Below are 24944 nucleotides of genomic sequence, written 5' to 3'. Positions count from 1 at the left end.
AAGAAACACTCCAACAAGTACTTCTGTTTCCCCTCGGTGGGAAGAGCGCATCGCGGCAGTGGAGCGCATGCTAAAGGAACAAGAAGTTTCCATAAATGACACGATGGAAGATTGCAGGGAGGCAGTTGGCGTGCTCAGAGAAGAAATGGCTAAGTTATCTGCGAAGGTAAACCTGACCATGCGAACGATTGGGAATGCCCCTGCAACAAGGCCGATAGGTATGGAGTATGGCCGAGCCAAAGTACCCGAGCCGAGGCCCTATAACGAGGCCAGAGACGCAAAGGATTTGGAGAATTTCCTCTTTGACATGGAACATTACTTTAGAGTCGTGCGGGTCGATTCGGAAGACAGAAAGGTCGCCATGGCTACCATGTATTTGTCGGGGGATGCCAAGGTATGGTGGAGGACCAAGTATGATGACATAGAGAATGGCAGGTGCACCATCACATCTTAGGCAGACCTGAAGAGAGAATTAAAGACGCAATTTCTGCCAGAAAATGTCGCTTACATAGCTCATCGCCAATTAAGAGAGCTAAAACAAGTCGGGACAGTCCGAGATTATGTAAAGAGATTTTCGGGACTGATTCTCGATATAAAGGACATGTCCGAAGTGGACAGGCTCTTCTGCTTCCTCGAGGGACTGAAACCGTGGGCTAAACAAGAACTTCAAAGGAAGCGTGTGTCTGATCTGGCCACCGCTCAAGCTGCTGCCAAACGCTTAACAAATTACACTACGGAGAGCAGCCTGCCGGAAAGGGCTACTCCTCCAACCAGCTCGAGTAGCATTGGGAGTAAGAAGTCTGGGAAGTCCTGGCCGGGTAAGAGTGGGGGAGAGAAGAGGACAGTTGAGTCTAATTCTTCCAGTGGGACAGATGCTGTTGTAGGGAAGAAGCCGCTAGCTTGTTGGCTTTGCAAAGGCCCACATAAGTCGGCAGTTTTCCCTTACAGGGGCCAGCTGAATGCCCTCATTAGCCAAGAACAACAGGGCGAAGGAGAAGAGGAAGACGAAGAGTACGCGCACATGGGCACTGTCCACCTATTGAATGCTCTCAAGAAGCATGGCAAGAAAGGGAAGAAGACCCTGGGGAAAGGGCTAATGTTCGTGGATGCCACTATCAATGACAAGCCTACCAAAAGCGTGATGATTGATACTGGCGCCACCCACAACTTCATCTCGGAACTTGAAGCAAAGCGACTGGGACTGAAGCTGGAGAAAGATGCAGGCCGCATGAAAGCGGTCAACTCCAAAGCCTTGGCCACATCTGGCGTGGCTAAAGGGGTAAAAGTGAGAATCGACACGTGGGAGGGGCAGACTGACTTGGTGGTCGTCCATATGGACGACTTCGATGTAGTTTTGGGAATGGACTTTCTGACCGAGAAAGGTGTCATTCCAATTCCTTCCACTGGAAGCTTACTCATAATGGGAGAGACTCCGTCAATGGTGCCTGCAAAGGTGAAACCACCCCCTGGTGTGAAGCTTCTAGCAGCTTTACAGTTCAAGAAGGGTGTGAAGAAGCAGGAGCCCACTTATGTAGTTGTACCCACCGTGTTCAAAGAAGTAGTGGAAGAAATCGTTCCACTAGAAATTACGAGGGTCTTAAGGATGTATGGGGACGTGATGCCAGATAAACTCCCCAAAGCCTTGCCACCAAAGAGGGGGATTGATCACCAGATAGAGCTGGTGCCCGGAGCGAAACCTCCAACAAAAGCGCCATACAGAATGGCACCCCCTGAGCTAGAAGAATTGAGGAAGCAATTAAAAGAGTTATTGGAGGCAGGCTACATCAGACCGTCGAAGGCGCCATTTGGCGCATCGGCGCTATTCCAGAAGAAGCACGATGGGAGCTTGAGACTGTGCATCGACTATAGGGCTCTCAATAAGGTGACAGTTCGCAACACCTGCCCCATCCCTCTGATCGCTAATTTGTTCGATCAGCTAAGTGAAGCCAAATACTTCACAAAGTTGGACTTAAGATCGGACTACTATCAGGTGAGGATTGCAGATGGGGATGAACCAAAGACTACGTGTGTTACTCGATACGGAGCATTTGAGTTTCGGGTAATGCCGTTTGGGTTGACAAATGCACCTGCTACCTTCTGTACACTAATGAACCAAGTATTCCATGAGTATCTAGATAAGTTCGTGGTGGTGCACTTGGATGATATCGTTAGACACTCATAGTAACACTTGTAGATTTTATAGTTTAACCTATAGTTTAAGAATATTAATTATAACCTAAGGTTTGATTAATATGACTGATTATGGAGATGATATTTATTATACTATAAGGTTTAGATAGACCCAATAAGATATTAACACTTGTCATGTGTATGTTTAATGAGAAATTAAGTATTTTTGAGGAATAGTTTATAAAGAACAATATTTGAAAATCCTACAGTCAGCCAGCAGCTTTGAAATCGTTAATGGACTTAGTCAGGTTGTTTACTCAATTCAAATTAGGCTGAAAAAGTGTAATTACGTGTATAATATTTCAGCGTATGCCGATATATCGCAGCTCTAGGGGGCGATATATCGCCATACGGGGATATGAAAAACACGTAACTTCGCACGACCACCTCGACGAGCCTCGGGCATATGAGCCCAGGCGATATATCGCCTATGGTAGGCGATATATCGGCCATAGGGCATAAATTTTGAATGATTTTGAAACCAAGCTCATTTTAATCCTTAACCTCTTGATAAGTCTAGAATCTTTCTGACCGCATCTTCAGCCTCTGCTAAACAATTATTCAAATTTTTTTCAATTAAAAAGCCATTATTTTATTCAAGCTAAATGAAGATATTTTCATTCTTGAACTCTATAAATAGGACCTAGTACCCAGCCATTAATTCATTCATTAAGCTGAGTTTAGAGCCTACAAGCTGCTAGTATTACTTTACAGTGTTAAACACTTGGGTTGGGGTTATAAGCTTTATCATTATAAGCTTATCAAATACTTGGGAAGTAAGATTTATAGTGTATTTCGGTTTCGAGGTGTAGTTCGATTATAGAAGCATTCAATGTATTCCTAATTCTAGTTCCTTTCTGTATTATTTCATTAGTTTTTATAGTTTTTCTCTACTCAAATCCTAACTCGGTATTCTTTATTCTTGGTTAGGCATATAAGTTCTTTGAACTTGAGGTTCTTGTTGGTAAGTATCTTCCCGATGGTTTAGTTCATTCTTTTCATCTTTTTCTTTTAGAATACTCACCTTTCTCAATTATGGTTTTAGGAGTGTTCCAAAATCCCGACTTTATTCTCATCATCCCGGTATTTTTTTGGTAAGGAAAATAGGGTAGTTATTATGTGATATGTGCTATAAAAGTGTTATGATTATGCTATAGTATGATTTTATGTGTTATGATATATGTATGTTTGGGGGCTTATAGTTGTTATATAGCAAACCCTATCACATTTATGTTTTGGGGCTTATAGTTGCTATATAGCAAACCCCAATAGTTATATGTTTTTGGGGCTTATAGTTGCTTAACTAGAAAACCTCATTATAGTACGAGGCTTATAGTTGCTTAGTTAGGAAACCCCAATAGTCACCATGTACATGGGTTAGAATTATATGTGTTATAGTATATGATATATGTTCATAGTTTATGTATGATTATGTTTCATGCTTGTAGTAGATTTTCCTTGCTGGGCATTAGGCTCATTCCTTTATGTTTATATGTGTAGGGAAATAGTTGTGGCGGCGAGAAGGTTCTTGGCAGCTTGGGAATGTGTATTGAGGGAGAATAGAATCGGTGGACTGCGCGAACGATTCGATGATGAAGTTGTTTAAGTCTTTTGATTATGATTTATATGCATTTCCGCACCTAACATTGTAACTATTTTATTTAAGCTTTAAGTTATGTTACGTTTTATTTTTAAAACAATGGGATCCTATATCCTGCTTATGAATTTTTATGTATTTTAACCATTTATTTTACAGTTTTTAATAAAGTTACGACTATTTTGTATGCAAGTTTTTCTTAAGATTTGTATCTATGAGTAGTAGTTATTAATGGTCCAAAGTCTAGAATAGTTGGGTCATTGCAGTTGGTATCAAAGCAACGATTCATTCGCATGAAGTTCTCCTCGATACACACACTCAAAGCTCCGAATCTGACCGCCAAGTAAGTGTTTAAAGTTATAGTTATTATGTTTATATGTGTAGCTAACAATTTTAGCCTTTATGTTTCAGTTTAGAATGAACGGAGCATTAACTTATGAGGATATCCGGGCCATTAAGGCTTTAAAAAGAATTAGAGAACAGAGAAACACTATAGGAGTGCTAGAGAGAATCACTCGGAGGCTGCTTTTGTTCCACAGAGAAATAGGTCACCTCCAAGAATCTAAGCAGATCATGATGAGAACAACGGAGCAATACGTTTTAGTAATTAGACTATTTAGAGATTATCATGCTATAATTGTAGCCTTAGAGGAAATATGGGAAACAATGAATGATGAAGATGAATTGTCGGTAGCAATGAGATATTATTTTCTCTTAATTAGGTTCACTTCAAAAATGAAATTTCAGTTTACAAATGAGCAAAAGCATATAATTTTTACGAACCTTCCTCAAGGGCATTTTGAGGCACATGATAATGAGGACTATGAGGAGTTAAATGATGATATGCTAGATGAAGGATCAGATATAGAAGATCCCGATTTTTAGAATAATTAGTTTCAATGTTTGTTTTAATTTATTATTTGTTTTCTTTTATGGTTGTAAATAGTGAAAACTTTATTTTCCAAATTAATATCATGGTTATTTTGTTATCATGTATGAGTTTGATTTTCTTTTGCAATCATAATAAATAAAATAAATAATGACTAAGTTCGGTGAGGGTGGATACAAATCAATGAACCAAGTTTCTATATTAAGAGTTAGGGGGCCATAGTAGTGGGAACGATTTTACTGATCCCAACTCTCCCTCAATATGGTTAACTTTGGAACAAAGATGAGTTTCGAGCCTGAGAATTAAGTCATATTGGATGATTAGAAACAGACTTAGAAACAATAAAGATGGCTTATTTTTCTAAGTATAGAAACCCACTCTAATAATAAAGAAGACTTATATAATTTTCATAAGAAGTCATAATCAATAGGTCCGAGTTATGTTTGTTTAGATTAAGTTTTTCCTTAGAGCCTATTAGGGTAAAGTTCTAACATGTTTCTCTCAACTGTTAGAACTCTGCTGCGATGTCGCTCCGAAGATCTACTCGCACCAACACAAATGCCTCCAACGCTGCTCCGGTGAACAATGAAGCCCCTCCAGTTCGCAGAAGGGGAGTGCGTGCTACTGCCAGCCGCAATGCACCGCCGCCACCAGCTAACAACACTGCGGAGATCGGCAGACTACGACAACAAGTTGAGGAACTATTACAGCAACAGCGACAACAGGCTCAGCCCCAGACTCAGCCTCCGCCGCAGCCACAGCCACAACAAATGGCCTCAGCACCCCAACAAGTTGGTTCATATGGGTGATGGCCAGTGGTGAATTATGCGTCGTATCCAGTACAGCACATGGAGCCAGTTTATGAGCGGTTCTGTAAGCAGCACGCTCCAAACTTTGAAGGGACTACAGACCCCTTTGAGGCAGAAGAAAGGCTCAGGAATGTGGAGCCAATCCCAACACACATGAACCTCAACAACGCGGACCGCATATCCTGTGTTTCATCCCTGCTCAAGAAAGAGGCCAGGATATGGTGGGACTTATGTAACGCCCCAACTCCTGGGACCGTTACGGTGTGCCTTGTAAACAGTGCTAAGCTCGCTAATCGAGTCATTTGGCCAAAATCGTGATCTAAGTATGATTAGCGGTTTAGGGATTAAACATTTTGGTTAAGATGTAACGTTTCACTAGAACGTTTAATATATACATTGGGATCCCGAAAATATAAATTTCAGAGTTTATTACAGAAAATATTTACTACAAGCCGTTCTAAGCGGCAAAACAGGGTTCAACCCTAGTTCCACTTTAAACCTCGGCCGTGGCAGTCGAGCAGCTGCATATGTACACGTCATCACCTAAGCTCTCCAACTCAAGGATGGTCCAGCTTCCTCTTGCCTTTACCTGCACCACATAGCACCCGTGAGCCGAAGCCCAGCAAGAAAACATAACACTATACATAAGCATTATTAAATGATTATCGTTATAATCAAACAGAGCATAAAGCTTCCAAACCAATGAGTAAACATCACATAATTCAAGAGGGAGAGTGGCTGATAAGTAAGCCACTAGCCTCCAAGCTCTCTTTTCAGCGAGAGAGTGGCTGTTAAGTAAGCCACTAGCCTCCAAGCTCTGTTTTCTAGCAAGAGAGTGGCTGATAGGTAAGCCACTAGCCTTCAAGCTCTGTTTGTTCATCGACCCTCAGGGTCGGTCAGGCATTAATGCTCCTTGAGTCATTCAATGCTAGTAATCGATTAGATCTAATCTCTGTTGGCTTTCGTGAACCACGCTAAGACCGTTCTGACTAATCAGTCAGCGCTATGTGACCAGTGTCCAGTATCACTGCCGAACTTGACTAATCAGTCACAACTTCACAGCTGGTACTAACACCTTTGCCAATTCTGGGTGACCAGTGTCCAGTATCACTGCCGAACTTGACTATTCAGTCACAGCTTCACAGCTGATACTAACACCTTTGCCAATTCTGTCTAACGATTCAGTGCAACGTGACCAGTGCCCAGTACCACTGCCGAACCTGACTAGTGAGTCACGACTTCACAGTTGATACTAGCACCTTTGCCAAATCTGACTAATTAGTCAGTGCCATGCACAAGTAAGCAATGCTATCAATATGTATCATATGCCAATTATCCAAGAATAGGGCATTTAGCATGCTTACTAAATAGTTGCTAGCATAATCATGCTCATGCACAAACTCAGAGACTCAAGCTCTGGCCAATCTCATATTCATCATTCATGGCATGCCCTAATCACATGTTTCTCGTGCATCACATGCATCACACTTAATCACCCAGCATGCCTCATTAATAATCATATGCAAATGGGCAAGATCGCCAAGCATTCATTATGCTATCAATGTTTACATTTAAACATCCAACATGCATCAATCATAGCCATGCATGTCACATACGGGGTGCAGTTTTCTTACCTCAAATCCGAGCTAGAACCAATATAAGAACGACCCTTGAGAATGGTCAACCTTTAAGCCCTTAGCGGTCACCTAATCATAACCAAACATAAAACACCATCAATAACATGATAACCAAAGGTTTTCAAACCAATATATAGCCTCCAAGAGATCAATCCAAACTAATCCAAGTAGTAGGGACACTCTCGAGGCCCATAGCTAAGTTCCCGGGGTCAAAACGAGCAAACGGGGTGAAAACAGGGCAAGGGCTGCGGCCCTAGCACCTTGGGCCGTGGCCCCCAGAATTTCCAGAGGCAAGCACCGCGGCGCCCCACACAAGGGCCGCGGCGCCTAGCGAAACAGAAAGGCCACCTGCTAACTCGAGCTAGGGCCGCGGCGCTCAAGAACAGGGTCGCGGCGCCCAACCCAGAACCATTCTCCAACGTGTTTTCAACACTTCAAAGTCCCCAAAAACACACCTAAACATTCCCCAATCATCAAAACAAAGTTCCCAAGCTTCCCAATACCTCAAAACCCTCAAAACCCAAGGTTCAAACAAACCGAAAACTCAACGATTCACAAAATCAATTCAAAGCTTAGAAACTCGAAATAACTCAAATCTTAAACTTCAATTACCTTTGATTGGGTTGTTTTCCATCAAATCCTTCGGCTAAGAAGCTTCTATTCTTTCCTAGGATCGCTATGCCTCGACCCTCGCTTGATTCCGACTCCTAGAACTCAAGATATCTTCGAAAACGCTCAAACGGTAAAACAGGCCGTCGAGAGAGAGAACGAGAGGTTTCCTAACATACGCTCTTATCTGACAAGCTACTTCAAGCTTAAGTAACCTCAAATAAAACCTAGTGCTCGGGGTCCCGAAAACACCCCCGGGGACATTATAGTCAAAACTTCCAGAATTCCATCCTGATCTCAAATACTCCCAATCCATCACCAAATAAACATTTCTATTACCCCGAAATTGACCCCGTTATGACAAAATCGCTAATCCACTATACATGACCGTCTCATGTCGAATAGCTCGAATATATCTCCATAATAATAAAATCTCATTCACAATTTACAATATGCACCCAATTTACAAATATGCCCTTAACAGGCCAAATTACCAAAATGCCCTCATAACTAAAAATACTCCCATATGCATGCATTCACCATCATATAATAACACCATCATATAATAATATAATTCACGTAAACATGCATATAATCATTAAATACTATAATAAATCAATTATGGCCCTCCCGGCCTCCTAATCAAGGTCCTAAACCTTATTAGGAAATTTGGGGCATTACAACTTAGTCCAGCAGACGCATGATGTTTCCACCATGACTTGGACCTGATTTGTGGAGTTGTTCCACAAGAAGTACTATAATTCGGCTGTACTCGCTTCAAGATTTGAGGAGTTCGTTGGCTTGAAGCAAGGAAGTTTATCAGTGGCAGAGTATGCTCGGCAGTTCAACCGTTTGGCTAAGTTCGCACCGAAAATGGTTCCAACTGACTATCTGAGGGTGTCTAAGTTAGTTAGAGGACTTTGACCGAAGATTAAGCTAGGGTTTAAGTTAGCAAACCCAGGAAATACTACTTATGCCAACGTTCTAGAGACGGAAATAGAAGTAGAAAGGCTGCAGGCTAATGTTAGTAAAGAAGAAGCTAGTAAGCCTGAGCCTAGACAGCAGGGTCAATCTCAGACAAGTCGGAACAACAACCACAACAACAACAATTAGTCCAGCAACAACAACAATAATGGTCAGAAAAGAAGGCATCTTGACAATAAGAAGTCTGACAGCGATAAAAGGGCACAGACAAATAATGGAGGTAGTAGGACGGGTTATGTAGAATACCTGCCATGTGCTAAGTGCCAGAGGAAACATCCTGGGGAATGCCGGGAAATCACCAAAGGATGTTACAAATATGGTCAAGAGGGACACCGAAAGAAAGAATGTCCTCAACTCAAGTCAGAGGGGAAAAAGGAAGATAAGATGGTTCCTGCCAGGGTTTTTGCCCTAACCCAAGGAGAGGCTGATGCTAGCAATAAGGTGGTCACAGGTCAGGTTTCTATCCTCAATAATATATGTTCTGTATTATTTTATTCGGGAGCCACTCATTCGTATATCTCGTTAGGAATGATAGAAAAACTAGACAAACCTTGTGAAAGATTTAGAACTAGGTTTGTAACCGAGTTGCCTTCGGGTAAAGTAGTTCTATCATCACGGATAGTACAAGGCGTATCGATCAAGATTGAGGACGTAGAACTAGAAGGAGACCTGATAGAACTGGAGATCAAGGACTTCAACTTGATACTAGGCATGGACTGGCTAGCACAGCATGGCGCAACCATCGACTGCAAACGCAAGAAGGTGATGTTTGAGACTCCTGACGGCCAGAAATTATGCTTCATGGGACAAGTTTCTGAACAACGTACACCGATAATATCATCTCTCAAAGCTCAAAGGATGATAGAAAAATGATGTCAAGCGTTCTTAGCCAGCATCACAGACGTAGTAAAGGAAACACCGCTTAAGGTTGGAGACGTCTGCATCGTACAAGAATTCCCAGAAGTATTTCCCGATGACTTACCATGATTGCCGCCGACTCAGGAAATTGATTTCACGATAGAATTAGTACCGGGCACTGAGGCTATCTCCAAGGCACCATACCGGATGGCACCTACGGAACTCAAGGAGTTAAAGACGCAGCTACAAGAACTCCTAGACTTGGGCTTCATTAGACCAAGCCATTCGCCATGGGGAGCACCGGTTCTATTTGTGAAGAAGAAGGATGGAAGTATGCGGATGTGCATAGACTACCGCAAACTGAATAAGGTAACGATTAAGAATAAGTACCCGCTACCCTAGATTGAAGACTTGTTTGATCAACTTCGAGGTGAGACCATATTTTCAAAGATTGATTTATGGTCCGGGTACCATCAGCTCAAGGTGCGGGGAGAAGATATTCCTAAGACAGCTTTTAGAACTCGTTATGGGCATTACGAGTTCTTAGTTATGTCTTTTGGTCTTACCAATGCACCAGCCGCATTTATGGACTTGATGAATAGGGTCTTCAAGGACTACTTAGATAAATTCGTCGTAGTGTTCATCGACGACATCTTAGTATACTCCAAAGATGAAGCCGAGCACAAGGAACATTTGAGGTTGATTTTTTCACGACTAAAGGAGCATCAACTCTACGCCAAGTTCAAGAAATGCGAGTTTTGGCTTTCGCAAGTGGCGTTCCTCAGGCACATTATATCCAAGGATGGAGTTGCAGTAGACCCATCAAAGGTAGAGGCCATGAAGGATTGGCCAAGACCAAAGAACGCATCCAAAGTAAGGAGCCTTCTGGGATTAGCAGGTTATTATAGGAGGTTCGTAGAGGGCTTTTCTAAGATAGCCACTCCACTCACCAACTTGACCCGGAAATAGCAAAGATTCAACTGGAATGATAGATGTGAAGAAAGCTTCTAGTTGCTTAAGGACAAGCTGTGCTCAGCACCAGTACTCTGTGTACCGACACCCAACGATAAGTTCGTAGTCTACTGCGATGCGTCGAAGCAAGGGTTGGGTTGCATGCTGATGGAAAATGACAAGGTGATAGCCTACGCCTCATGGCATCTAAAGAAGTACGAGCAACACTATCCAACGCATGATATGGAGTTGGCAGCGGTGGTCTTTGCATTGAAAATCTGGCGCCATTATCTTTACGGAGAACGATGTGAGATTTATACGGACCACAAAAGTTTAAAGTACTTATTCACTCAAAAGGAGCTCAACATGAGGCAGCGCAGGTGGTTAGAGCTAGTGAAGGATTACGACTGTGAAATTCTATACCACCCAGGAAAGGCAAACGTAGTTGCCGATGTGCTTAGTAGAAAGAGTTATGGAAGTTTAGCAGCACTAGCCAGAATGGGAAAGCTGCTACAGCAGGAGCTATCAGTGCCGGAATAGAAATAGTTGTTGGTAAGCTGACTAATTTGTCTATCCAGTCAAATTTACTAGAAGATATATGGATTGGGCAAGGGCATGATGACACACTAGCGGCACATATGGATGCATTCAGAGAAGGCAAGGCCACAGATTTCTCAATATCAATTCAAGGATTATAGAGATATAAGGATCGGGTATGCGTGCCAGATTATCAAGGGATTAAGATGACGATTCTAGAATAAGCACACAGTACCCCGTACTCAGTTCACCCAGGGTCGACCAAGATGACTCACGACATCAAGGCAATCTATTGGTGGCCAGGGATGAAGAAGGACATAGAGGAATTTGTGTCTAAGTGTCTAGTATGCCAGCAAGTGAAAGCAGAACATCAACGGCCTACAGGCTTATTGCAACCGCTTAGCGTACCAGAATGGAAGTGGGACGATATAGCTATGGATTTCATGACAGGTTTGCCACGAACAAATAAGCAGCATGATTCGGCTTGGGTAATAATAGATAGACTAACCAAGTTTGCTCATTTCCTGCCTGTTAAAACTTCATACATGGCGGACCAATGTGCATACATCTATGTCCAAGAGATAGTAAGGTTGCACGGAACCCCCAAGACAATAGTGTCTGATAGAGGATCGGTGTTTACATCGAGATTTTGGGGAAGTTTACAGCAAGACATGGGTACTAAGTTAAGTCTTAGTACATCTTTTCATCCTCAGACAGACGGTCAGTCCGAGCGTACGATACAGATTTTAGAGGATATGCTACGCGCTTGTGTACTTGATTTCAGGGGATCATGGAATAAGTTCTTACCACTGATAGATTTCTCCTACAATAATAGCTACCAGTCAACGATCGGGATGGCACCTTATGAGTTACTTTATGGAAGAAGGTGTCAATCGCCGTTACATTGGGACGAGGTAGGAGAAAGGCAGCTTCTCGGTCCCGAAGTTGTTAGAAAAGCTCAAGAACCAGTAGTGCTGATTAGACAGCGTATGCTTTCTGCTCAAAGCCTTCAGAAAAGTTATGCGGATGCCAAGCGACGCGATGTGGAATTCAAGGTTGGAGATCAAGTCTTCCTGAATATATCTCCTATGAAAGGTGTGAAGCGGTTTGGGAAGAAAGGCAAGCTTAGTCCCCGATTTATAGGTCCTTTTGAGATATTGGACAAAGTGGGAGCAATTGCGTATAGATTAGCCCTACCGCCAGCCCTAGCATATAGTCACAACGTGTTCCACATCTCAATGCTACGCAAGTATGTGTCAGAATCATCTCACGTCCTCAAGTACGATACGATAGCACTCTAGAAAGACTTGAGTTACGAGGAATGACTGGTTAGCATCCTAGATAGAGGGATGAAGCAGTTACGGTCCAAGAGTATTCCAATAGTCAAAGTCCTATGGAGTAATAGTTCTGAACGAGTGGCAACGTGGGAGTTGGAGGAGGACATGCATGGTCGGTATCCGGAATGATTTGATAAGTAAATTTCGAGGATGAAATTCTTTTTAGTAGGGGAGAATTGTAGAGTCCAAGAACTTTACTTAGCTAGTTAGATAGTGGTAGTATTAGTAATAGCTAGTAGTTGTTGTAGTATGTTTATGACTGTGGATTTTGGTTCAAGCCAGGACTTAGTTAGACACTCGTAGTAACACTTGTAGATTTTATAAGTTTAACCTATAGTTTAAGAATATTAATTATAACCTAAGGTTTGATTAATATGACTGATTATGGAGATGATATTTATTATACTATAAGGTTTAGATAGACCCAATAAGATATTAACACTTGTCATGTGTATGTTTAATGAGAAATTAAGTATTTTTGAGGAATAGTTTATTAAGAACAATATTTGAAAATCCTAGAGTCTGCCAGCAGCTTTGAAATCATTAATGGACTTAGTCAAGGTTGTTTACTCAATTCAAATTAGGCTGAAAAAGTGTAATTACGTGTATAATATTTCAGCGTATGCCGATATATCGCAGATCTAGGGGGCGATATATCGCCATACGGGGATACGAAAAACACGTAACTTCGCACGACCACCTCGACGAGCCTCGGGCATATGAGCCCAGGCGATATATCGCCTATGGTAGGTGATATATCGGCCATAGGGCATAAATTTTGAATGATTTTGAAACCAAGCTCATTTTAATCCTTAACCTCTTGGTAAGTCCAGAATCTTTCTGACCGCGTCTTCAGCCTCTGCTGAACAATTATTCAAAAAAATTTCAATTAAAAAGCCATTATTTTATTCAAGCTAAATGAAGATATTTTCATTCTTGAACTCTATAAATAGGACCTAGTACCCAGCCATTAATTCATTCATTAAGCTGAGTTTAGAGCCTACAAGCTGCTAGGATTACTTTACAGTGTTAAACACTTGGGTTAGGGTTATAAGCTTTATCATTATAAGCTTATCAAATACTTGGGAAGTAAGATTTATAGTGTATTTCGGTTTCGAGGTGTAGTTCGATTATAGAAGCATTCAATGTATTCCTAATTCTAGTTCCTTTCTGTATTATTTCATTAGTTTTTATAGTTTTTCTCTACTCAAATCCTAACTCGGTATTCTTTATTCTTGGTTAGGCATATAAGTTCTTTGAACTTGAGGTTCTTGTTGGTAAGTATCTTCCCGATGGTTTAGTTCATTCTTTTCATCTTTTTCTTTTAGAATACTCACCTTTCTCAATTATGGTTTTAGGAGTGTTCCAAAATCCCGACTTTATTCTCATCATCCCGGTATTTTTTTGGTAAGGAAAATAGGGTAGTTATTATGTGATATGTGCTATAAAAGTGTTATGATTATGCTATAGTATGATTTTATGTGTTATGATATATGTATGTTTGGGGGCTTATAGTTGTTATATAGCAAACCCTATCACATTTATGTTTTGGGGCTTATAGTTGCTATATAGCAAACCCCAATAGTTATATGTTTTTGGGGCTTATAGTTGCTTAACTAGAAAACCTCATTATAGTACGAGGCTTATAGTTGCTTAGTTAGGAAACCCCAATAGTCACCATGTACATGGGTTAGAATTATATGTGTTATAGTATATGATATATGTTCATAGTTTATGTATGATTATGTTTCATGCTTGTAGTAGATTTTCCTTGCTGGGCATTAGGCTCATTCCTTTATGTTTATATGTGTAGGGAAATAGTTGTGGCGGCGAGAAGGTTCTTGGCAGCTTGGGAATGTGTATTGAGGGAGAATAGAATCGGTGGACTACGCGAACGATTCGATGATGAAGTTGTTTAAGTCTTTTGATTATGATTTATATGCATTTCCGCACCTAACATTGTAACTATTTTATTTAAGCTTTAAGTTATGTTACGTTTTATTTTTAAAACAATGGGATCCCATATCCTAATTATGAATTTTTATGTATTTTAAACCTTTATTTTACAGTTTTTAATAAAGTTACGACTATTTTATATGCAAGTTTTTCTTAAGATTTGTATCTATGAGTAGTAGTTATTAATGGTCCAAAGTCTAGAATAGTTGGGTCGTTACAATATCTTTCTCTCGGAACTTGAGGAGTTTTGTTATTCCATTAGTGTTGATGACGTTCCATTTGTGCTGAAAAAGTTGTGGAGTCCTCTATTAGCATTATGACATGAACTTATAGATAACATGTTCATGACTATAGTGACAAGGCTTACCTGATTGTGTGTACTGAAAACACATTTTTTGTGATTGTTAGGTGCCTAAAGTGTATTTAGTTAGTGGGAGTCATCATTATCATGTATAATGGACATGAAAGGATTTCCATTTGCTATTGAATACAAGCATATTGTGGATCACTCTTTGACATTATGTGTGCATATTTATTTGTCTGATAGTGACATAATAATGTGAGACAATGGTTTAGTCTCAATGTTGTGTTTTGAGTGGATCCACGTTGAAAGTTATCGCCATGCTTTACGAATCTCTGACATCTATTTATGTGTTATATTTATATCCTATCGTTGTAATTTGATGCATCACTAATTTTTAGTCTTTTGTGTTTCTTGAGATTCTTGCATGTAGGCACTATTGTTCAGTGATCACTTTTTATGTAATTGTGTCGTCAAAGTGGGAGAATGTTAGAATATTTTATCTGGAGTGACATAATTAAGCATTGCTTACTCAGTGTCATTATCATATTACGATAACTGTATATTTATAGGCTTGGTACTATAATTGGGTCATAATGGAATGGACATAGCATACTAACATGCTCGGGACCCATGGACATGCTCTCAACGTCTTTCGGCCAGCCCAATGGGCCAAGACATCTAAGTCTCCCTCTCTTTATGTATCAAGGCCCACTAGGCCCATTGAGATTCATACAAAATGAGAGACGCACCCTTGCATATGGTGTGGTGATGTGTGTATCGGTTTAGAGAGAAAAGAGGAGAGTAGTGTTCATAGACACCCCTTGCTCCTCTTGTTGTTCTTAGCTTCTCTTGGCTGGTAGTATGCAACCATAAATCACCACATGAACAAAGATGTTGGAGGTAAGTTTCTAACCCAAATTTTATTAAAGACGTACCTCAATATTATATGAGATTAGATATATTGTGATTGATAATATTTTCTACTCATCATTCTTTAATAAGTTGAACATGTCATTCCAATACTCTAAAATGCAAACAAACAAAGGAATAGAATGAAAATTGATTCATTTTCATTCTATTATATTCCATTACTACCAACCAAACATCACTTGAGAGAAACTCTTACTTTAACTTGTTCACCTCCACTTGTTTGGGCAGGATTTGGTGGTGATGGAAGGGAAGAAGACGATGTGGAGTTTGACAAAGAAGGTAAGGTTCGATTTGACCAACGGGGATTCTTGTTCAGTCTTGCAAGGAACGTTATAGAGTCTAGTAAGAGACTGAGGGCCTATTTGGCATTGTTTTCAAAGTTGTGTTCTCAGAAATAAGAACAAAAAATTGTTTTTGTAGTTTTAAAAAAACAAGAGGTGTTTCGTTAATGTTTTCTAAAAATAATTTTGTAGTTTTATTATTTTTAATCTTAAATAAAAAATTAACAAATATATTTACAAAGAGAAAAATATTTTAAAAGTTTGTAATAAATAATGAGATAAAATAATTTTTAAAAAAATGATGAAAAATAAGAAGTGAGAAAGTAAGGAGAGAAAATTTGAAGAAAAAGAAATTGAGAAGAGAGAAATTGATCCAAGAAAAAATGAGAGAGAATGTGATGAGAAAGAAAGTGAAGAGAGAGAAGTGAGTAGAGAGAAAGTGATGAGAGAGAAAATGATGATATATTAAGTGATGAGAGAGAAAATGAGAATATATTAAGTGATGAGAAAGAAAATGATGACATAATAAGTGATGCAAGAGAAAATGAAAAGATAGAAAGTGAGAAGAGAGAAAATAGCTAGAGACAAGGTGATGAGAGAGAAAATAAGGAGACAGAAAGTGAAGAGACAGAAACTAATGAGAGATAAAATGATGTGAAAATAAATGATGTTAGATAATAATAATTAAAAAAGTGATGTGAGAAGAAAAAAAATAGACAAAAAAAATTTGAGAACATAAAACAATTTTTTGTTGTTCTCAAAATTTTTTGTTTTTTGTAATTTTATTTTTAAAAATTGTTTTCTGAAAACAACGCCAAATACCCCTAACTTGTTTTCAAAAAACTGTTTTTAAGTTTTAAAAAAAAAAACAATTTTTTAGTTAAGGTCCCAAACACCATTTGAGTCAAGTGAACATGTTCTTCGATAAAAATATTGAGACTGCAAAGAAAGCTATCAAGAATGAATCTGAAAATGGGTCCAAGTAAGATAATCCAAATATGCCTCTGTAATTTGGTTTCTTTCAAGGGGTTTGAGTATTTTGGATAAAGTTATGTAGAATATGATACAATAAACAAGTTATTTGTCTATTAATGCATCTATAGAGTGTTTATTTTTTTAATATGATTTGCGATGAATAATATGGTTCCATGACTCGAATGAGACTTACATTTTTGCTGTGTTACAAAATAATACATACAAGATAAACGAATGTATTATACTCTGTTGCCATATAACCACACCTAATATTGACGATATGAGGTGGGTTTTGCTTAATGCTCAAAATAAGTTAAAGAATAATCACGCATGTGATGATTTAAACAAGACTAGGTTCGTCAGTAGTATTTGAAGCTTCTTCAAGGATAACAAATCTGTAAATGTTTTGGTCTAAGCGAAGACTTAAATAAAAAATAAAAAGCAACACGACGACATAAACTTTTAGATGAAATCAGTGAAAGGAAAACACCAATGCCCATATACTTATTTATATAATTATGTATGGTAATTTAGATATATAATAAAACTATAAAAGAGTGTATTCTAATGACCTCTGCATTATTAATAGCCACAAACATTTGCAATAAGCATTAGACAGAACAACTTCTATTACTGTTTGTGGTGTTACTGTTATGTTGAAGTTATTAGAAGGAAAAATTTTGAGATCTGTTTTCGAATGTCAAAAGTAATTTAATGCATGTTGTGACAAAATGTGAAAAAATGAAAGGGTTATGTGGCTATTTGATGCCTATGAACTCTAAACCAAACCAAAATGTTATGATTAGGGAGTTACAACTTTTGTAACATATATTAATAGTAGCAGAGAGATTGTAATAATAATAAAAATAAATAATTATTAAATTGCTAATTGTGAGTTACAACATCTTAACAAATGTTAATAGTAATTCTTTAGTTACAAAAATGGATTTTTTTAGTTACAAATTAGTAATATTGTTTACAAAAATGTAAAACTTGATTATAAGTTTGTAAAAGTTGTTCACAAAACAATATTGTATTTCACCACTTTATTATAAAGATAGATGTTTTTGTAACTAATTAAGTTATTTACAAAATTACATTAGTTGTTCACAAATTTGTTGCAGGTTTTTACAAACAAAAGTTGCTATTTATATATCTACAATTTTGTCATTGCGTATTTTTGTAAAAAATTCAGTATATTTCATATTTTTTTAAATTTTTGTGCATTTATGTAAATTTCCCTTAAATACTCTTTTCAAATTTATAATAAAAAAACATAAAACTTATTTGAGTTTTTTTCAGCTGCGGTTCCTATTCTTTACACTTTGTAGTTTTTAGGTTCTAAAAGTTGATTTTGTATCAGTTAGATTCCAAAATTTTCAAATCGTATCATTTAGGTCCCTAAATACTATTTTTATTTCTTTTATAATACTTAAAAAATACAAAATAAATAGTCAATCATTCTAAAAAATATTTGGACATTTAGTTTATGACAATAACAAACATGACATGAGCAAAAAAATATTTTTATGGTATTTTAAAAAATATAAAAAAAATTAATGTTTCATTAAAAGAAAATATTGTTACCTATGTTTTATAATTAATATTAATAACTATATTATGCCAATTATCTTGATATTATTAATTTTTATTATGTTTATGCTTTTTTATTTAATACATGTTTTAAAAACTTAATAGTGTATATAAGTTATTTATGTTCATATATATATAATTAGTTATAAGTTACATTATAAAAAAAATTACAAAATAAAAATAAATATATACATGATAAATATTGATAATGTCGTGATAGTTCAATTATTAATTTTAAAAATATAAATAATTTTCTTAATAAAAAATTATTTTAATTTGTGAAATTGTTAAATATTTTTTAAAATGTCATGAAAATATATATTTTTTTAAATATATATATGTTGAACGAAATAAAAATATAATAATATATTATTATAAAAAGTGGTATCATTCAAATTAGTGGAGATGAATATCTCCACTTTTCTCTCCACATTCCCACATTCCACTCTCACCACTCTTCACATAATGTAAAATAGAGTCTATAAAAGGGGAAATAAATCACAAACAAGACAAAAAAAAAAGAGGGGGGGGGGGGGGGGGGGGGAGAGAGAATAAAAAAAAAATACAAGAGAGAAATACACGGAGAGTTAAGATTTTCTTCTCCAGGGAATTCTACAAAAGTAAGTACTAGGGCTTGCTCCTATTTTTCTTCTCATCTTTGTAAGGATCTTACTTCTCCAATGATTCTCTTCTTTTGTCTTTGGTCTACTTTGACCTAGGCTTTTTAAGCCACAAAACGTCTCCAAAAGTGAGATATAGTCAAAGAAGAAAGAAGAAAATATAATGTTTCTATGTAATTATGTTGCTCAAATTCTTTTAAAATTAAAATGAATTTTTCATATTTTTCATGATCCACTTTGACCTAGGCTTCATTAGCCACAAAAGGTCTCAAAAAATGAGATATAGCTATGGAGGATATGACAAATCATAAAATTCATATACTGTTATTCTATCAAAATTTCTTAAAATATTAATTTTGATTAAACAGTAAAATAAGCAATGAAATTTCCCAATATCCAACACTTCATTGGAATTCAATTAGTCTCTATGTTAGGCAAATGCCAAAAAAAAATATTGGGAAAATTCCTCAATATGTCTAAAAACAAGGAGAGCGTTTTGAAATCGACATTAATATGTGCGACAAAAAAAAATTCAAACCCAAACTCAAAATGCATATCATATATGCGTGTGCTTCAAAAAAGGAACAAAATCTATATACAATTATGTTCAATACAATAATCATTCAAAGTTGTATATATATATATATATATATATCAAACAAAGGTTATATTCATGACTCCAAGCCTAGTAGTCAAAACTGAAGTCCAAAAAAATGAGTCTTTATTTCTTTTGGTTATTTGAAAAGTCAAACATGGCTATTAATATATATTTACCATCTTTATTATAGAAATATATACATTTATATATGCATTCATCTGATGTGGTTATAGATAAAGAAAGAGATATAAGAGGATGTGTATATGTATGTTGAGAAACTAAAAAAAAAAAATCGGGGTCATACGTGATATAGCGTGTAGAAAGATATATAAACACAGGTGTGGTATGATATTAAAAAAATGAGAGAAAAAAATATCATACTGATATCGGTATATGTTATATATGTAAACAAAAATTTTGTTTACCAAAATTAAATTAGCAAACTTTGTTAAGGATGACTCCTTAAATCAAGAAATAAATGACAGTTAAAGATAGATAATTACCGTAAATAAATATTCGTTGTCTCCTGAAATATATATATATATAAGAGATTAAAACCACATATTTATATAATTGTTTATGATATAAACAATCAAGGATAACAAATATGTATACTCAAATATCTGCTTCACTTTCTTTCTCAAAGTTAAAACATGTCTCCCAAATTTGGAGAACTTTGAAGAATGCATTATGTTGAATATGGTAGAATGTTTAAAAAAACAAAAGATGATATCTTAATTCTATTTCAAATTCAAATTGAATTTTAGAATATAAAATAATTATATTATCTTATAAATATCTATATCAAATTTTATCACAAATTCTAAATTTAAATCTCTAAAATTAAATTTGAATTTTAGTATATAGATATTATCTCATATGAAATTTAATTATTCACTACCAAATTTTGGAATAATTAAATTAACAGATTCTAGAATCTGCCAAAATTAGTTTTGATCTATTTATTTTATAAAAATAATTTTCTATAAATAAAGAGATTTCAACATAAAACAAATTTCTAAAATCATATCAAATGATGAAAAGAATTTTAGAGGTCTTTCACCTAAAAAATTTCAAAACATCACAAAAAATATTTTTGAACTACGTTTGACTTGATTACTCTCAAGGACACGTAGGCAACTTAGTCACTAAAACTAAGTGCAGTCACATGCACCACAAATTCCCAAAATTCTCAAATATCAAACACAACTCTCAAAATTCCATAGAAGGTCATTCACCTTAGAATTTTTCATAATTTCCAAAACATTAAATGATTCCATGATATGGTCATCTACCGAAATTTCATAAATTTCTAAAAATACCATGAAATCCTATGAATGGTCATTTACTGGAATTCCTCCACTCATTTCCCAAAATATCTATCTAGAACTACAAGTGACTTGATCCTTCATAAAGAATGTATGTAGGCAGCTCAGTCAATCAAATTTACTAAGTGCAGTCACAATTCCAAATTCCTCAAAATTTTCCCAAAATTGCACAAGTAATTAATATCGTCGTAATTGGAATAAAAAGGTTTTCCTTTAAATAAAAATGGTAGTAATTAAGAGGTTATTCTTATAATCTTGGATGGGTCGAACTCAAATTAATAAACTCTTATGCTATAAAATCGACATAGGTGAAATTGTGTTTGGCAATAATTTTAATATATTAAATTTGAAATTTTTGTTCAACATGATTTTTGGCACGCCCCGTGGGACCCATTCTCCTTTTCATCTCCAAATATGATGATTTTACAAAATCAAAATTTTAGTGCTAACCTTTTTGTTTATATTACAGGAGGAAAATGACACCACAAGTTACTGTTTACTTCCATCAGTTACCAACATTCAGCACTAACAATGGACAGAAGCCTAAGAGGAATCAAATTTTGGCCTCATTCTCTATTGGCAGGGTGCCTATCACTTATAGTGTACCAAAACCAACGTTGAACTTGAAAACCACCACCAAAGCTCGGGAAGCCTTTAAAGGCAAGGTTACTAGAGGCACTACCAAAACTTAGGAAGCCTTGAAAGGCAAGGCAGCTAAAGGTTTCAAAAAGAGGCAAAATCGCTCCATCAAAAGAAACAACGCCAAAATTGAAAAAGTTTCTGCACCATTGCTTTATGAGGTAGTCAAAACTACCAAAGAAAAATCACTATCAATCAGGGGTTACTCAATTAACAATCAAAGGGAATTTAACCAACATTTTGTTCAGATTATGATTGGTTCTATCCCTATCAACTTGCCCACAGTGGCATCTGTGATGGTCACTTTCGTCGTGGATGAAGAAATTGTACCAACTCCCCGAACTTTGAGAATCACAAAGGCAACAAAATCTTCATCTACACCAAGTACTCCCAAAATGTCAAAGCTAGTAAAAGGTGACTCTATTATGCCCAATGTTGGAATACTGGCAAAATATGCACAGTCAGAATTCCAACAAAAAGTTCATCAAGTCATCAAAGACAGCAACAACCACTCATGGAAGAGACTAGGCATCCGTTGGATCACCTGAGATTAGATGGAGGGTTAAAGACACTTTCCTCTTTCCCAAAGAGGGCTAGAAGCTCACATTCGTGAGTCTTGAGTTTCAACATTCCTCAATTCCTTAGCTAGAAGTTCACATTCGCGAGTCCTTAAAGTAAAGCCTTGCTCGTTCTTCAACAAAATAGAAGGATGGTCAACAACTCAGAAGGGACAATGTGAATGGGTATTTCTTCCAGGGTACCGGCCCACAAGAGTTCAACAAAATATCGAGTCTACACCCTACACGGGACCTATAACTCGTTCAAGAGCTCATACTATAAACAAAACGGGTACTGAAAAACCTTTAAAATCCTCGACTTAAGAAGTGGGAAGTAGTATGTTAGAAGCCTCCATGAATGATACTTATTTCAATAATCAAGAAGAGGTGGTTCCCAATGAGCTCATTTCTCAATTTGAAGCACTAACAATTGGTAATGATAAAAATATGCCAGTGTTAGTAACTGGGGCAATGAATCCAGAAGAGGAGGTGCAAGAGCTTTGCAAGCGATTAGAGGAAAGAGACGAAGAAGTTGTTCGAATTTCTACACAGTTAGCACAACAAGCTAATGCTAATGCATCAAAACAAAAAGAGGTTGAAGTTGGGCAAAATTCTTCATCCTCAATACCTCCGTCAGCCAGTATGCAACCTCCGCCAGTCAGTGTGCAATCACCACTAGCCGGTGTGCAACCATCATCAAATCTGAAAACTTTGATCATGGAAAGTATTTGAGAGTACCAGGCTGCAACAAGCATGCCTATCGTTGGATATCACAAACCTTATCCGGCCTACTATGATCAAATTTCATTTCCAGCAAACTACATCAAACAAAATTTTGAAAAGTTTGGTGAAATCGACGGGTCTCCCCATGAACATCTGGCATATTTCACCTCTGCATGAGGTGAATCCGCTCAGTCAGATCCACTTTTGATCAGACAATTTGTGAAATCACTAAAGGGAGCAGCCTTTACATGGTATACCCAACTTCCATCAGGGTCCATAAATACCTGGGATGATATGCAAAAGGCCTTTTTAGCATAATTTTTCAGTTTGAGAAAGGCGATAAACATCCATGATCTAGTGGAAACCAAACAAAGGCCTAATGAAAATGCAAACGAATTCATTACAAGATGGAGAAGTCTCAATCTCCAATATCCGAAAAGGCTATCGGAATAGGCTGCAGTTTCGATGTGTGCTAGGAACCTCAACCCTGAGGTGGCCACTTTTGTTGGCACAATAGAGCCTAAAACCTTTAATGAGCTAGTGTCAAAAGCATGTAATGTGGAGATTCAAATTTCTCGGCAAAAGGGTGGCTTACAAAAGTCCTACCCAAAAATTGATAACAAAAGGGCACCAAAGAAAGGGGATTCAATGGCCACCTTTGTCATTGCTGACAATAATAAGGATAGGAAAAAAATGCGAGAGCCACCAAAGAAATTAACTCTCAAAGAAAGAAAAGAAGTCAAATATTCATTTGATGATGAAGATGTTGAACAAATTTTGATGAGTTAATAAATTCCAAAGCTATTAAGCTCCCCAAGCCTAAAAGACCTAACGAAGTCAACAAGATTAATGATCCAAATTATTGTCGATATCACAAAATTGTCAGTCATCCGATGAAGGACTGTTATGTCCTCAAAAACATCATTGAAGGCATGATTAAAAGAAAAGAGATTGAGATAAACTCTTCTTTTGCCAAAGCAACTACGAATGCAACTTCATTAATTGAAAATGACCAATCGTTACATAGAAATGTAATTTCTGTAGCATTTGAAGTTGATAAAGAAGTTACAATAGTTCAAGCTCATTCCGAGATGCCAAAGTTAGGAAATCCAAATATTCCTACTTTGTATGAACTTATGACGGAACCAAATCTGAAGTTGTGGGACGACTAGTCTGATAGTGAAGAAGAGTTAGAAAGTATGTGGCAGACATGTTCTCGAAGAAAATCTATTAAAGTTCAAGATTCATCCTTAACAAAAAATATTTCCTCTGAAAGTTCTGGAGTCAAATTTTAGGGCAAAGCGAGACCAAAGAAGAGTGACAAAAAGAAAAAGGCCAAAAAAACAAAGCCTTGTCCATAAAGAGGATGAACACGAGCAAAGAAGAAATTTCATAACTCTAGAAGAGTTCATGCCAGAAAAGCTGCGTAAAATTACTATCACTCATAATGAGGATGAAGTGTTGAGTTGTTGCATGGCAATACTTGTAGAAGAATATCATAATTCTGTCTTATTGGAAAATTGAACTGAGGCAGAAGAGATTACTTTGCAAGACATGCGCAGGAAAATCGTTGCAAAGAAGGCAAAAGAAGCAAAAGAGCTTGAAAAAGCTAAGCATGACATTCAATTCGGATAACCTTCATCCTCGATCAATAAAGAAATATGCAGTGATAGTTGCCAAAGCAAAGGTAATGGTGAACATGAGATGACGTGAGCAAAATATGACATATTAACTCATTTAAAATGCATCCCTGCTCTTTTGAGTGTCTACGATGCTTTACAAATGTCTCCTGAGCATAGAAATGCTCTTGTCGTTGCACTAACGAGTTATGAATTTTATACGGAGCAGATAGAGCCAATTAAACCTACGTCGCTTGAGGGAAATGCTTCTTGTATGGGATGCATTACTTTTGATGATGAAGATCGTCAATTGGCAGCCACTTTACATAATCGACCTCTCTATGTGACAAGTACGATTGCCAATATTTGCGTAAGTCGCATCATGTTGGATTGTGGGTCAGCTATTAATGTACTTCCTGTAAA

This window comes from Humulus lupulus, chromosome X (genome assembly GCF_963169125.1).
Source record: "Humulus lupulus chromosome X, drHumLupu1.1, whole genome shotgun sequence".
NCBI classification, from domain to species: Eukaryota; Viridiplantae; Streptophyta; class Magnoliopsida; order Rosales; family Cannabaceae; genus Humulus; species Humulus lupulus.
This window is presented reverse-complemented; position numbering follows the sequence as displayed.